The 16,472-nt window shown below is 25.4% G+C and overlaps 7 non-coding genes across 7 annotated transcripts; 4 read left to right on the top strand and 3 right to left on the bottom strand.

Moving 5' to 3' along the window:
• Positions 1-61: 61 nt before the first annotated feature.
• On the bottom strand, positions 62-133 carry Trnaq-cug (transfer RNA glutamine (anticodon CUG)). The gene has a single exon. It is a non-coding gene; the product is annotated as a tRNA-Gln (tRNA).
• Positions 134-238: 105 nt separating this feature from the next.
• Trnap-ugg (transfer RNA proline (anticodon UGG)) lies at positions 239-310 on the top strand. Its single transcript has one exon. It is a non-coding gene; the product is annotated as a tRNA-Pro (tRNA).
• A 3,621-nt stretch (positions 311-3,931) lies between these two features.
• Trnaq-uug (transfer RNA glutamine (anticodon UUG)) lies at positions 3,932-4,003 on the bottom strand. The gene has a single exon. It is a non-coding gene; the product is annotated as a tRNA-Gln (tRNA).
• A 1,325-nt stretch (positions 4,004-5,328) lies between these two features.
• Trnal-aag (transfer RNA leucine (anticodon AAG)) lies at positions 5,329-5,410 on the bottom strand. Its single transcript has one exon. It is a non-coding gene; the product is annotated as a tRNA-Leu (tRNA).
• A 6,596-nt stretch (positions 5,411-12,006) lies between these two features.
• Trnal-aag (transfer RNA leucine (anticodon AAG)) lies at positions 12,007-12,088 on the top strand. Its single transcript has one exon. It is a non-coding gene; the product is annotated as a tRNA-Leu (tRNA).
• A 2,169-nt stretch (positions 12,089-14,257) lies between these two features.
• On the top strand, positions 14,258-14,339 carry Trnas-uga (transfer RNA serine (anticodon UGA)). The gene has a single exon. It is a non-coding gene; the product is annotated as a tRNA-Ser (tRNA).
• A 766-nt stretch (positions 14,340-15,105) lies between these two features.
• On the top strand, positions 15,106-15,179 carry Trnat-agu (transfer RNA threonine (anticodon AGU)). The gene has a single exon. It is a non-coding gene; the product is annotated as a tRNA-Thr (tRNA).
• The last annotated feature ends 1,293 nt before the right edge of the window (positions 15,180-16,472 follow it).

Consider the following 16,472-nt stretch of genomic DNA (forward strand, 5'->3'; position numbering starts at 1 on the left):
AAATATGTCAGTAGAATGATAAAACTTAAATTTATGAGTATAACATAACAAAACTAAAAAGAGGTCCTACGGAGACTTGAACTCGGATCACAGGATTCAGAGTCCTGTGTGCTAACCATTACACCATAGGACCGCACGCTACCGACGAGCATTGTAGCAATATATACGCTACGCTAAGAGCAGCTTTTGTGACGTAACAATAATGTTTATAATCGTGCGTTTACCGATACTCACAAGTGGCTCGTTGGTCTAGGGGTATGATTCTCGCTTTGGGTGCGAGAGGTCCCGGGTTCAAATCCCGGACGAGCCCTCCTATCTAGTTTTGAATACAATATACTAAAGACTTTACAAAATTTTAAGTTAAGCTAATTTTTATTTTGCTTGAAAGACCTTCGGTTTTTCGTCCCCAGAAAGCAAATAACTGATAACACAACTATTTTCCTCGCAATAGAATTGCAAACACAGTATGACGTAACGATTAAAGCTAATTTAAGTCAAATTAGTGTAAATAAGGTTGGTGAATATGAATTTTGATAACTATCTAAATACAATGTAAATCGTTTCGTTTTAACAAGACTAATGGGCTAAACTTAAAATGTTGTGTATATTTTTTGAGATATATAATTCTATATATAGTACTTACGGATACAACATCAACACGAAACAATCAAAAAAAGTTTTTGACATACTAAAACGATTTAAGGAACTGATATGTAGAGTTGTATATAAATTTTTTTTAAATGTTTTTCGACATTTAATTCAACAAATTTATAAAAAACTGTGTGTTTAAAATAATCAAAAGTACTCCTAATGTAAACTTAATATTTTTTCAATTTTAATTGATTTAACGTCAAAAGGCTATTGAAAGCCTAAAACCATTCAAAATAATTTGGAAAAAAAGTATAAATAGCTGAAAGTAGTCTCTTAAAATTCTTGAAAATGATCTTGTCCCAAAGTTTTTAGCAAAAAAAAAATTTTTTTTAAGAACTGAAGCCTGAATTGAGTTGAACAATTTTACACAAAAATAATTAAAAAGTAGTTGGTAAAATTCGATTATTCGAAGCTTAGTAATGTTTATTAAAACTAAAAAATCGAATGAGTTTTCATTTAATATTACAGACTTTATAAGCTCGTATATTGAAAAATAGTTTCTTGATAAACAAGGCTTTTATTGGCTTTTGAAATTTGTCTTTTAAATGTTCTATGTAAGTAAAGCTTTTTATCGAAAAGTACATAAATTTTCTGTTTATATAATATATATTTTTTTAAATGTAATAGCTAATGGCTTGTTAACACAGATCCTAACGAAACAAGTCCGCTTGAATACATAATAAAAACAATTTGTTTAGTACTTTTTACATTTTAGCGTTGTTGTGATAGTAATTCTGTTTAGTACGAGAGGAACAGCAAATCCAAAATTTGGTTCATGTATTTGGCTGAATCGCCAATGATACAAAGCTACCATCTGCAGGACTACCTGACTGAACGCACCGAAATCAACCGAGGTCACCAAAAAATAAGTTTTGAAAACGTATGCAAGCGCGACATAAAAAACTTGAATATAAGAACTGATGAGTGGGAGGTGCTTAAAATGACCTCATCAAATGGCGATCTACTGAAAAGACTTGAAGGAATGAAAATCAATACTTAAAATAACCGAAGCCGACGAAGAAATTAAAAGAAAAATGAGTTTTATTTATTGAGTTTACTGTATTTAACTTTATTTATTTGAATATTTATATTTGTTTGACTTATATAATGGATATTTGTGTTTATACTTTTTCATTTATTTTTTCTTCTTCTAAGCAACATCCATAGCCGATTTAATAGCGTGTATATTGTTCCTTCATTTAACTAACATATGTTTCTCTCGGTATTCTATCAAAATCTGCCCGCGTTCAAAAAAACCTGAATTTTTTAATAATTTAGTTTATATGAATTTTGCATTTTTTTTAAATATTTTCTATTTTTTACTATCACTGTTACCCCTAACTATCGAATTTGACTTGGTGGATTTAAATCGTGTGAATTTTGAACGCTGGTGAATTTAAATCGTGTGGATTTTGAACGCGGGTGGATTTTGAATGTGTCCCGTTTCTCTCCGTCAAACTAGTTAAAAAAGATCACGGAGTTCTGTAAAACAATAAGTATTGCACGGAAAAAGTAGAAGACAAAGCAGATAAATTCATGATGTGTGTGTAGTAAAATAAAAGTCATAAATGTTACAGAACATTATTAGATAAAATGTATGTAGTATAAAATTTTTATACAGTATTTATGACTTATATTTTGCTTCAAACACATAATCAATTTATCTGCTGTGTCTTCTACTTTTTCCTTGCAACACTTAGTTTTTACAGAACTCCGTGAATCTTTTTTATGTTGTTTAACAAAGAAAAATATATTGTAATTAAATAAAAAAGTAATTTGCAAACTATTTTTATTATAATATACACTATATAACTTTAATACTTAATTATAATTTTTTATCTAAATTAAAATAGTCTTTGACTTTATAGTTTTATGATGATTTATTATTATAAAATATTTTTCAAATCAGTTGACGTTATACAACTGAAAATCTAAGTTTTTGACAAATATTTTACCGTTTTTTAACTGTAAAAGTGAAAAATCTTAAAAATATAAAATAAATGTTTGTGAAAATTTTTGGAGCTTTATATAAAAGAGCTTAATGTAGTACATATAAAAGATAGCTAATGTCGCTTTTATAAAATCATGACTTCAATGTAAAACTCAAGTTCGTACACTTATTAACTGTAAAATGTTTAAAATTGCTAATTTATTATACTTTCAAAGTACACTCTCAGCTAAAAAAATTGCGTATAAATAAGTTTTATTATTTTACTTATTTTAAAAGTGCAAACAAAGCCTGACAGGGGACTTTAATCCCTGACCGTTTGGTTAAAGTATAACGCTCTACCGACTCGGCTAATCACACAAAAATTAATATTTTAGCGTTAATATAGGCAAGTAATTTGTGACGTAACAATTTAAACTCTGTTGTTTTAAAGTTTTTTTAACATGGCCAGCTATTGAAAGTTTTTATCATGCAGTATACTACTGTTAGCTTAATTTAAGATTTAGTTTCTCGTTTGCTAATAAATAAAAGTAAGTAATTTAAAAAAGCTTGGGTGTCTAAAAACTTTTATATAACTTTCTCTATTTTAAAATACATACATTAAGTCCCCTGTCAGGCTTTGTTTGCACTTTCAAAATATGTTATTAGAACTTTAATTATTACGTCACAACTAACTTAGCTTACCTTTATTTAAACTTAAATATCGAAATTAGTGTGGGTCCGGCTAGCTCAGTCGGTAAAGCGTTGTAAATTAATAAAACTTATTTATACGATATTTTTTTAGCTGAGAGTGTATTTTGAAAGTATAATAAATTAGCAATTTTAAACATTTTACAGTTAATAAGTGTACGAATACTCATCTTTAAATTTAATTTAAACGAACCATGTAACTGTTTATTTTAGAAACAAAAGTATTAAAAAAAATATTGAATAGCGAAAATGTACAGTACTTTGTTTATTTTTATTTAATTTTTTCTTATATTAGAACCTAATGCAATTACTTTACTTATCAAAATCAAGTCAAATAAGTAATTTTTTTGACAGTAAGTATTTTTTGTTTTCAAAATGTTGTACTGCATAAAAAAAAAAGTATCTTGTACTATTAAATGCAGATATAATTAGCAAAAATACTTTAAAAAAATACCTCTGATTACCTTATTTGATGCCAATCTAAAGTAGAGGCGGTTTAGGGCTCTTACTTAAAATAGGTGTTTTTCGTTTCAGAGTTTTTTGAATCATATAAAATTGTGTTGATTATTATTAAACACAATTTATTTAGTCTGCATTAAAATCAAACCAAAAAAGGTCCACTTAATTGTCAATTAAAAGAAAAGGTCCCGCCGAGACTTGAACTCGGATTACTGGATTCAAAGTCCAGTGTGATAACCATTACACCACGGGACCACTTGTTGAAATTAACGTTTAAGCGTTTATAAACTGTCATAAGTGCTCATAAAACAAAACTTGCTCTACCAACTTTAAAAGTTTGTTAGCTTTACAAAAAATTGCTAAAAGTGTTTTTTATTTCTACTACTGACGCTAAATTGTGCTATGCTTATATTTTCAAAAGATAGTACTTGTTTGTTTTTTACATATTCCTTAGTGTCATACTTTTAAAACTTCATGTGCTTAAATAAACATTTTAACGATTATTGCTTTTTTACTAGTTTGAAATTTTTTATTGAACTTGACATCTATTTTTATTTATAATCATAAAAAAAGCATTGTCTTAAACAACTAAAGCATAAAAATTAATGCAAAATAATGTGTTAAACTACAAGGATAGTTTACTAACTTAACTACAATTCTTAACATACACAAATGTAGGTAAGAAACACGCAATAATTCATGAGCAAGTTTAGTGTTTAAAGAAAAGTTTTATAGCTTGTTCGAACTGAAATAAGCGTTGGACTTTTAATCCAACGGTCAGGGGTTCAAGTCCTCTGTCAGGCTTCTTTTTGATATTTTCTATTTCTAAAAAAGTTTATATAGACGTCGATTTTTATATACTGCTGAATTTTGGAACATAAAAAGTTTTTTTTTCAAGACTTAATCTTGTGTTGAAATATTTTGAGCTTTAAATAACTTTTTAAGCTAATATATATTTAACTATATAATGTTTAGCTATATGTTTACATAAAATGTCAATTTTATATACAAGTTGTATCTTATGTTTCGAAAATAGTTGCTTCAGTTTGTAACGTTGTTTTACTTATACTATACTAATTTTTAAAGATGCAACAAATATTGTTTTTATGCTCTTTTATTGACTTGTTAGTTTAGAATTATATTTCAACCCCTTTTTTTGTAAGCAACTGAACTATCTTTTTATACGAAAAAAAAAGACTACTAACAAAATATCTAGACACAGTATATATCTCAATAAATATATCACAGTATATATCTCATACTTTTTCCCTAGTACTAAAATTAAGAAAAAAAAGGGTTTATTTCAGTTATACTTCTTTTTATCAACGATGATTGAAAAATTAAGTATTTTGATAACGATTATTTGTTGTTAATTAATTTAAAATTTAGGGTAAATGTTTAATCATAGTTGGCAACTAGCTAAAACTAATTTATTTTCTAATGAATAGTTTCACAAGCACCTGCTATTTTTATGATAGTTATCCACATTCAATGTGTTATAAAATTATTATTGTTATTAAATTATATGTTATTAGATTGAACAGAACTTTTGATAATATAACGTAATACAATAAAAGAAGTGGCAGCAGTGGGATTCGAACCCACGCCTCCGAGGAGACTGGAGCCTTAATCCAGCGCCTTAGACCGCTCGGCCATGCTACCAACTGACAGAATGCGAAACAAAGGGTTTATAATCTAAAGCGTTTACACACTGCTAATATTGTTACATCATAATTTTCCAGTGGAAGAAAAACTTGTTGTGAAAAGCTTTTCCATTGTTCTTTTTGTATTTTAGGATGTTTTCGAAATAAATTAAGTGACTTTGATAGAGTTTAAAAGTTTGAGCAGATTTTAAGTTAATATCTATAAAAAAACATGAACAGTCATCAATTTGTATTTTTGATAAGGTCTGATGCATTAAGCATCTATTATGAAAAATACGTAAAATAAATGCTTGTTTATAACTAAATATGTGTTGCTCTGCTTTGTTAACAAACTACTGACGGCTTTAAACAAAATTCAAACAAAAGCATACCCTATATTTAACTTCTACTTATTGATAAGTGAAATATTCTAAGCTTCAAACAGAGCTCACTTTTGTTTATAAAACTACTTTATTAAACGCTTAAAATAAAACTTAAATACTTTTATAACGAAAGAATAAAATCTTTTTTTTAATTACAAACAAAAATTAAAAGAAAATAAAACGTGTTTTTTGATCCTTACAAAAACAAACTCATCTTAAAATTGCTTTACTAACTTCAAATAAAATTAGGACAGCTATTCATCGAAAAACAATTTTACATTGAAGTCATGGTTTTATAAAAGCGACATTAGCTGTCTTTTAATTTTAATTAGCATAAATGATAACAAACATATAAAAATTTTCTATAAAATTATATAAAAGTTGAGTTTTTTACTATACTCTTGGTATAAAATATTTCTGAACATATTACTTATTTGTATCTTTGTCTTTTAAAAATTACTTGAGTTTTCTTTGCAGATGGTAATTGTTTTGTATACCTTTTAGATGTTTATGGATAAAGTAAGCAGAGACTGACCTGTAAAATAAGGTTGATAAAAGCCTTTAGAGTGGTCTAGCTCGTTTGCCTGGTTTTTGTATACATAAAATTGTTTAAGCCAATTAATAGTTTTGACATTCTAAAAAATTCAAACATTTTTTTAGGGACAAGGAGTCGAAAATGGCAATTTCAATATTTTCTTCATAGCAGTGCAATTAAAATAAAAGCTTGTTGATTTAAAATCTATCACCTCAAGCAGTTTCAAAACAATCTTATTCAACATTTTACAGGTAATATTTGGGTTTTACTTTTTATTTCAGTGCAGTATATTTTCTTATTCTAAAAGGAAAATTCCAAAAAATAATTTTTTGGAAGTTTTGACATTTTATTTAAACTTTTTCAATTAAAAGATTAAAAAATGTAAATGGAACATTTCCTAAAAGTTAAGAAGTATTTATCTTTGAAAACGTAGTAGAAACTATGCCTTTAGTGATCGTAATAGTTTCCTATGTAGTTTTCACCTCCCATTTAGAACCTATTGTACTCTCCAAATCACACGCCTATACTTTAAAATTAGTTCAAAGTTTAAAAATATGTAAAACATTATTAAAGCAAAGTTTAAACTGTACAAATTAGAACCAATTAAATAAAAAATAAATAACCCCCTTGCAGTCTCAATTGTTTTGAAGAGCAGTAACAGTTTAAGTTTATTAAGCTTAATAAAAACTAAACCTTGAAAAATATTCATCTGGGGAATATTTTGTTAAAACTTAAGCCACAGGTGTTTTTATAAAAACAGAATACTAATCTATATTCAATGTTTCATTTCATTTTAACAATTTAAAGCCTCTATAAATTATGAATGTATTCATAGAAAGTTAAGTAAATGTTTTGCTATGTATTAGCTTTGAATAATAAACACACTAACAGTTTTAATAATACTACTAAAGTTTTAAAACTTTTCTATATAAAAAAATTATTTTGTTGTAACTCGATTAATATTTATTTTTATTCATAAAGTTTATGCAATTTCCATAATAACTGCTTTTAAATAGTATCATTTTAATTTTTTAGTAATGTTTTTAAAATTAAATACCTAAAGTATTTTTTACATATGTTATCATATTTCATGTTTTCTTACCGTTTTTAAAAATTACTGTAATAAATTAGTACTGTACAATTTAGTTTTCAGTATTTTATTTTTCTGACAAACTAGTAGTTTTTCACAGGGGCTGAATATTCTACACATGTGTCGCTGATTGGCTGATCTATTTTCATAGAGATAAAACTATCCAACCGTAAATTTTGATGCTATTTATCATATTTTGGAGCCACAAGTTGTTACAAGTTAGCAAAAGACTTAGTTTAAAATTCAAAAGTCTGTTCTCAAATATTAAACCTTACTAGTTTCAGAAATTTGTATACAATTTAACTGTAATACATCTGTAGGATGAGTAAAATTTTTTAAATAACAATTTAACTTAGGATTATTTATTTTTACTTCTAATATAAGGTTATGAGTGGTGGGGTTCATTATTTTGGTTTATAAATTCACAATAATTACCTAGGATGAAGTTGCACCAATGTCAAGCTTAAATTATATTGAATTTAATGTCTTTCTAACCATTATTTTAGGCTAAAAATCAATGTTTTATGCTAACTATGTTTAGCCTGAAATATATATTGTTTTAAACAAGGTTTAAATACATAGTGAGAATAAAATTTATTTATGACAAACTAAAGTATTGGATTGATTTACAATATCATAATCAATGAAAAAAAATTGAAAAGATTTAATTGCTTTATATTGTTTAATAAAAGCAATTATATATTTAAGTTTAATTAATTTATGATATATAAATCAAACTATGTATTTATAAAAATAAATTTTTAGCCAAAAATTATAGTTAAGAATACATCAAATACAATATAATTTCAGTTAGATATTGGTGCAACATCATACTAGATAATTATCAAATTGGCTTTTATGTAATAAAATATATATAGGATTACCACACACTAATGAGCTCACAGAAATTTCAAATAATAGAAAATCTCAGGGAAACTCACGAAATTTTTAATTTTTTTTAACTCTGGGAAACTCAAAGCAGTTTTAAGATTTTTAAGAAAACCTCAGGAATTTTTTTTAAATAGTTTATTAAAAGTATTTAAGGATTTTAAAAAAACTCCGGGAAGGTTAAGGTTACTCACAGAAGATTTTATGACTCAAAGAGTGGCAAACAAGTATATATTAAGATATAATTTATATTATTTCTTGAAGTAATAGCTTATAATATTTACAGTTATAGTTAGTTTTAATTAAGTTCAGTTTAAATGTATAAAATAAAGTTCACAGGGTAACTTAGGCCTCTGATTGTTTTTATAACTTTGTTTTGGGTCTAAAACATTGTTTGAACAACAGATATCTAATTTGCCACAAGAACTTTTTTAAGGGTATAGGGGTTAAAAGCCAATCACTTCCATGTTTTTGTTTATTTATATAACTATGATTCTTCCATTTAATAAGCATAAGGAAATTACATTTGAGTCCAGGGGGTTACATCCATGTAAGATACTCACTAAATTTTTAAAATATATATGTTATATATTTAAAGGGTATCTTTAAGAAGTACGCATCCGTGTTAAGTACGCTTAATTTTTTCTAAATATTTATCTATTACATTCAAAGAGTATCTTTAAGAAGCATGCATTTGTGTAAGGTAAGAATAAACTTAGGGGCATAGGGGGGTTAAAACACTTTTTTTAGAAATAAAATTAGTTAAAGGTTAGTTAAAGGTCAGTTATTCATTAAGAAAAAGTGTAACCCACCTGTAAAAATAAATCTAGGGGCATATGGGGGTTAAAACACTTTTTTCGTAATGTGATCTTGTTTTGTATAGTTTTTAATAAGCTACAAGTTGCTTTTTACAGACTTTAAAAATTCAAAATAACTTTTGAGATATAGCCGGTCAAATTCGGAGGCAACAATAGGTTCCATATGGGAGGCACAACTAAAACAGCAAATAACTAGAATTCACTAAAAATATATCTCCTAGCATTTTTGAAATTACCATCAAATGTTCCTTGGAATATTAAAAAATACTGGTGCAAGGAATTATTAAAATTATTAAAAGAATATATATAAAAAATAAAACATTTTTTTTGTTTTTTTGTTATAAAATTTTTATTTGTTTTTGCAAAAGACTTTTCTAAGCATTGCAAGGAACATTTCTTAAAAATTTGAGGTAGTTATCTCAAAAAACCTAGGTGAAGATATATTCTTAGTGATTTGTAGTTATTTACTGTTTTAGTTGTGCCTCCCATAAAGAACCTATTGTTGTCTCCGACTTTGACCGGCTATATCTCAAAGATTGTTTTGAATTTTTAAAATCTGTAAATAGCACCTTGTAGATCATTAAAACTATATAAAATAAGATCACATTCTAAAAAAAGTGTTTTAACCCTCCTATGCCCTTAAACTTATACTTATCTTACACGGATGCGTACTTCTTAAAGATACTCTTTGAATGTAATAGATAAATAATAATTGGCTGTTTATTTATTTTTTATAATTATATTTGGTTACTTACATAATTATATAAATAAATAAAAATATGGAAGTGGTGGGCTTTGAACCCTAACACAGGTGTTTCTGAGCAAAAGAACATTACCTAAACCACTCGTCCGTGTTACCTGCGATATAGAAGCACATTTTGCGTTTACTAATGTAAAAATTTTAACAATTTTTCAAAAGTTTTTGCATTGAAATTTATACATAAATACTAATTCAATAAAAATATGATAACACAATTAATTATGTACCTATTTTGTTAACATAACAAAACAACTAAACTAATATTTAAATTAATTTAATCATTACATTTAATCAAGTATAATACTTGCTATTTAAAAAAATACAAAACAACAAAACAAAAATTATACGTAATACACACAACAAGTTAATACACAAAACAAACAAGATAATTGACTTACTTAAACTAAATAAAAGTAATAGTTATATTAATTTAAACTGTTATGCCTAAGTATAAGCTTAATATTTAACCTATAATTAATAAACTTTTTTGAATCCTACGCCTACCCCTTACACTCATTTTATTTCTAAACTAAATGGATCTTAAAAAATTTACTCCTTTATTAAACTAACTCTTAACTATTTTTAGAGTTTTGTTTTTCAATAATTTTAAAACTTTTTCATTTATACTTTTATGTTTATTTTCGCCAAAAAAAAACTATTTTAAGTTTATATTAAAAACTTGCTTGAATATTTTTTTACTATATTTGTTTATATGTGATAAAAATCTCGAATAAAGATGTTTTGTAAGCGTTTTGTGTTATTTTTATTTAAAATTTTGTTTTCTCTGAGTGTTTTTAATGAAAATAGCTTTAATACAAATGAAAAATATTGTTTTAAAGTACAAAGAATTAATAAAATTCATTACTAAACGGGTTATTAACCAATGAGAATTTGAAATAAAGTTTTTGATTGTACGAACCTTGATTTAATTCCTTTGGTAAACCTGTTTTGACCATATATGTAATATTCTGTCATTTATGCATTAAAGGGTTATAAGTAGAATTCAAAATGTTTTTAAAGTGTATTCTTGTCTCTCAAAACGTGAAATCTTATTTATACTTAATTTTTCTATAAACTTCTCATCAAACCATCTTTTAATAATATTTTGATATTTACATACAAAAAATTGATCTATACATGACGTTTAAACGACGTTTTATTATTTATTTTATATATAAAGTGTACTAAATACCATTGTTTTTATTGAAACTGATTAAGTTATAACATTTTTAGGTTTTCTTATTTTTTTCTGAGTTTTAATATAAAAATTTAATCACTATTGATTGTTTTATATTTTTTTACCCAAAAGTACGTTTCTTTTAGTTGTTTATTTTAAAATTTACGTAAATTTGGTTTTTTATAGGTAATTATTAAAAAAATTATTAATATTTAGTGGTTTATAAAAACACTATGTAAACACTACTTATGTTTGATGTCATTTTTAACCATAAATAAAAAAAAATTTTATAAATTATTAAAAACTAACTGTTTTATGTTATATTACTTAAATTAGTTATTTTTCAAGTTAACTTAATACATCTAAGTTTAAAATTTTAGAGTTGTTTTAGATTTTTTATTAACAATATGTTTGCTTTTTAATGTTATCGCATCATTTTGTCCCTGGTTTCGTAATAATTTAAAACTTTTTAATGCTCTTTAGCGCTACAAATTTTAAACAAATCAGCGACGCATTGGTGGAATATTCAGCAGTTTTCACAGTGTTATCTACATGCTTCATTTACCATAGGTTTAACTGTTATATAATTTACTTTTAAATATTTGTAAGCTTCAGATTTTTTAGCAATACTTGTTTTAACAGCTATAAATTTAGGAATTCGTAGTTTTATATTTTTTAAGTTTCAGCAGTAAAGGTTTAAAAACCAAATTATAAATACAAGTTTTATAATTAAAACTTGCAGATTTTCAAAACTTTGAAAAGATTTATTTTAAACTGAATTAATACTTTAAATATGTTTAAGTAGTTCACAACGTTAAATCTTTCTAAGAACTACTTATTTCACTTGGTAATTGAAATGTCTTGTTGGTTAATAGTTCAAAGTGTTAAGCAGTTTTGTTAGAGCTTTATTGTTAGTGTAGTATATTTTTAGTAGATGAACCTAATACAATATTATTTGTCAGTTGGTAGCATGGCCGAGCGGTCTAAGGCGCTGGATTAAGGCTCCAGTCTCTTCGGAGGCGTGGGTTCGAATCCCACTGCTGCCACAAACTTTTGATCCTATTAAAGAAAAAGTTTATAGTAATTTTTTTTTGGTGAACTTTAAATTGTTTCTTTTGTTCACTTGATATATTGTTTTGTTGAAAACATATTTGGTTAAATTATAAAAAATAAGTTGAAAGTTAATTTGTAAACTAAATCAAAGTATTTTTTCAAGGTGATAGAATTATCAGTATTTAGTAGTCATCAATCCCTGTGCAACAATAAAAGATTCATGAAACCCAACTAAGTAAGTTACATTGTTTTTAATTTCAACTCTAACATCATCGAGTCTTTGAAATATAATAAATAAAGATATATAACAATATTGTTCAATGTTACATATTTTATATAAAATAAAAAAAAAGATTATTAGTAACATATTTTTTTTCGTAAAATTCGTTTGATAACTTTGATTTTAAATGTTTTAGATTAAGATATATATATATATATATATATATATATATATATATATATATATATAAAATAAGGTTAATGTTTAAACTTAAACACTTTCAACTGAGCCCACTTGATAGGCTTTTAAATAATTTATTGAAATGGCGATTTTAAAAATTCTGGAACATATGTTTCATAAAGCTTTAATTTTTCATAAAGCTTTAATCATCAGCCAGTTAAATTCAAAATAAAAAGCACTGTACTAAACAAAGATATAAAAGTTATACAAAAAAACAAAAAACAGTATGACGTAATATTGTACATTACAAATATTCAGTACAAAAATCGATCTACCTTCTAACTAATCAAACAACTAAAATCAACGAAAACAACAGTTAATTGACTATAAAATGCTTCAAAATTTGTTGTGTTTTAAGAGAAGCTTTTTTATATGTCGACAAGACGATATTAATTCGCTCCTCTTATTTAAACAACCTTCCTTTTTTAACGCATACATAACGGCTGTTGATTCTTTTAAGCACAGCCTACAAACAGGGTTGTTACCATCTGCTATTGGCTGTGCTCTTTTTATCACCTCCCAAGTTAATTTAAAATCAATGTTTTTGCGCTTAAGGCCGCAAACATACTATATATATATATATATATATATATATATATATATATTGGGCATAAAGATTTAAAAACTAAGGTTTTAAAACCTGTAAAATACTTTTAGACTAAATTTTATGTAGTAGTTGAAAATTTATCTCAATCAACTAGAAATTTTTTTATGTTACATTTTGTGTTAAAAAACTAAAAAATTTCTTTTTTTTTTAATTAAAAAATTAGTATGTCTCACTGTTTTAAGAAGCCAAATATTTTACTAAACTACTCTTTTGATCGTATCATATAAAATAACTCAGTTCATTAATATTGACTTATTTAGATTATACCTATAATTTCTTGTTTTTGTTGAATTCCATTTTATAATTTAATTAATTAAGCAAGTTTAACAACCTTCCTTTTAATTAAATGGTTTTATATTATTTATTATAAACTAAAAAGTTTAAAATTTTAAGTGGAAAATGAAATATTTTGGAGCCAAAACTTCAAACAAATAGTTTACATAAGCATAATTTTTTTCAAATAAATTACAATGTATAATATGATTGCACAGTTTGTTTTGTTTTATTGCCGATTGCGCGTTTTAAATTAAAATCATGGCAAAATCTATATAAAATTCTTTAATCAGTCCAGAACAAAGTCAATTTTTATTTGTGATTTTTTTCTGGATCAATAAATGTTCTTTTAGTTATATTAGTTTATCATAAGTTTACTGAAAACGGATTTTTGTCTGAAAACGTTTTAAACTTAACTAATATGCAATAAATTTATAGATTTTTCTAAACTGTCTTTTGATTTTTTCTATTTAAATAAAATCATGTTAGTGATAGCATCCAATTCTTTTTAAATTTCATTGTCAATTTTTTTTTACTTGTTTAAAACGAGTTTTGGCAATGAAGTTAAAAATTTGAAGTGATTTTATTTTCGTTATTCATAAGTTGAGAATTATTACTGTAATCTCAAAAGTTAAAAGTACACAACAGTAGCAAAATAACCATTATAATATTTTTAAAATTATAGTAATAGTATATTATAAGATTTCATAGCTTAGCAACTAAACCATTCTTAGATCGTGTCAAATAGTTTATACTACTTAAAGCGTGCCGCTGGTTGTTATGCTTATATATATATATACACATTTACTTATTCTTCCGTAAGCTGCGATGGCCGAGTGGTTAAGGCGATGGACTTGAAATCCATTGGGGTCTCCCCGCGTAGGTTCAAATCCTGCTCGCAGCGCCTTTTTTATAATAACACTTTGCTTTATCCTTCAATTTATTTCCGAAACTTCGTATTTTATTTTCAAAGTTCGTATGATCTTCATAAGTTTAATGAAATGTGTTTTTTCATTTAAGAAAGTATTTAGAATTTTATGATTTATTGTTAAGTATTTAAAAAGCCAACTAATTAATTTAGATAGCTTTTGACTTTTAAAAGCAAAGGTTAACTAAAAATTTAGCAATGTTAATTTTCTGTAAGGACAGTTTTTTTCTTTTAATACAAAATAATGTTAATTTATATAATTTGTTTCTGATTTTAAGCTGTTTTACCAACAATTCAATCTTATAGCCACATATATTTTTGTTGTTATCTTTCCAAAAAAAACAGTTTTGTAGTCAACAAAGTGTTTAAAAAAGTTTCAAGTTAGATTCTTTTTAACTGTATTGTTACGTCATAAAAGCTATGTTCAACTATTAAAATTATGCAGTTTTTTACAATTTTTAACTTATTTGTCAACCAAACTTTTGTAATCGTTTAGTAAATAAGTAGGTAAATTCTCAACTTATATAGACGTTATTTATTAAAATATAAAAATAACTTTAACTAAACAATAAAAAATAAGTGTAATCTCTAAAATATTATTAAAAAAAACTAGTTAATTGTAAATTTTTTGAAAACTGGTTTATAATAATAACAAAACTAAAAACAAAAGCTGCCGTTAACCATCGGAAAGCATACGAATTTAATTGATTATAAATAGTGCAACTTTTCATGCAGGACGTGCGGCGCCATGGCTTAGTTGGTTAAAGCGCCTGTCTAGTAAACAGGAGATCCCGATTTCGAATCTCGGTGGTGCCTCGCGTTTTACTTTTTTACCTTAACTACTTTATGGTTTTTATTTTTTAAGAGTTGTGAATTAAAAAAAAAGTAATTAAAATATGTTTCTATTTTTATCTAACTGAATATTATAGATTGACAGTAAAGTAATATTTCTATATAAATAAAGCTAGCAGTAAATATATTTTAGAACAGTTTTGATTATAATTTTTTTTAATGAACGTTTAAATTTTTAAACTGTATATATTTTATTATTTTTTGCTTTTAGGATTACTTTATGATTATTATTTGACATGAAAACTGAAGAAATTACTTCTATTAATTTTTCTATATTTAAATTTATTATTTATTTTTGCCGCCTCTTGACAATGTACAAAAGATTGATTTTTTTCAATAATAGATTTATAGAAATTAGCTATACTATTAAAATTTTTGTTTTGTTTTAACTATTTTGAACTATTTAATACTTTTCTTTTTTTGTCTATTACATGCTGCTTTTTTTCAATTCTGAATATTTAAACTAAAGGTCTGAAAATTAAGCTAAACTCTAGCTAAGTGTAATTTCTGCTTTAAATAAAATGCAAATTTACTTTGTATATACCTACATAGGTTTTGTTTTATTACCATACATTTTTTTAAGGCGAACGTTGTTGTCTGAAGAAGAAAGTTTAAACATATATTGCTCTAGAACTTCAGAATCCTATTTCTTGAAATTTGATGATAAAGTATGATAATGATGTATGAAAAAGTTGTATTTAAGCAGAAGCTAACTTTTTAAGAAACATCTGCAAAAAAACTAATACAGGTTAGTTATTAATTATACACCAAGTTTAGCTCATTTGCTTCTTTTTTTTTAACTCAAAAGTTTAGTTTTTGTTCTTTTGTAACTAAAGTTTTACATTTTAGCTAGGCTGATTAGCGCATACTAAAAAAAAAAAACATGGCTTTCTTAAAGTTTAAGATGTATGTTTTGGTTTAAATTAGTATACTTTTTAAAACTCTCATACGTACCGTAGTAGTACGTTCTAATACTAAGCTATAAGTAAGTTTTACTGTTTACAAAGTTCGCATACGTCTTCAATTTCCTACTACAATGTAGTTCATACTGTTGTGAATATTAAACTAGCTGTAAGTTTTTTTTGGTGTAATTGACTGTATTTTTTATTAAAACAAATAGTGTTACTCTGAAAAAATCTAAAAAATGAAACTTTAACAATGAAAACTAACAACATTTTTGCTTCAAAATATTATAAACTGCTGAATGTTAAAGTTTTAATTTTCTTATGTTTTGGTTTTATAATCCCTTGATTTCAA

This window comes from Thalia democratica, chromosome 8 (assembly GCF_965202585.1).
Source record: "Thalia democratica chromosome 8, ktThaDemo2.hap1.1, whole genome shotgun sequence".
NCBI classification, from domain to species: domain Eukaryota; kingdom Metazoa; phylum Chordata; class Thaliacea; order Salpida; family Salpidae; genus Thalia; species Thalia democratica.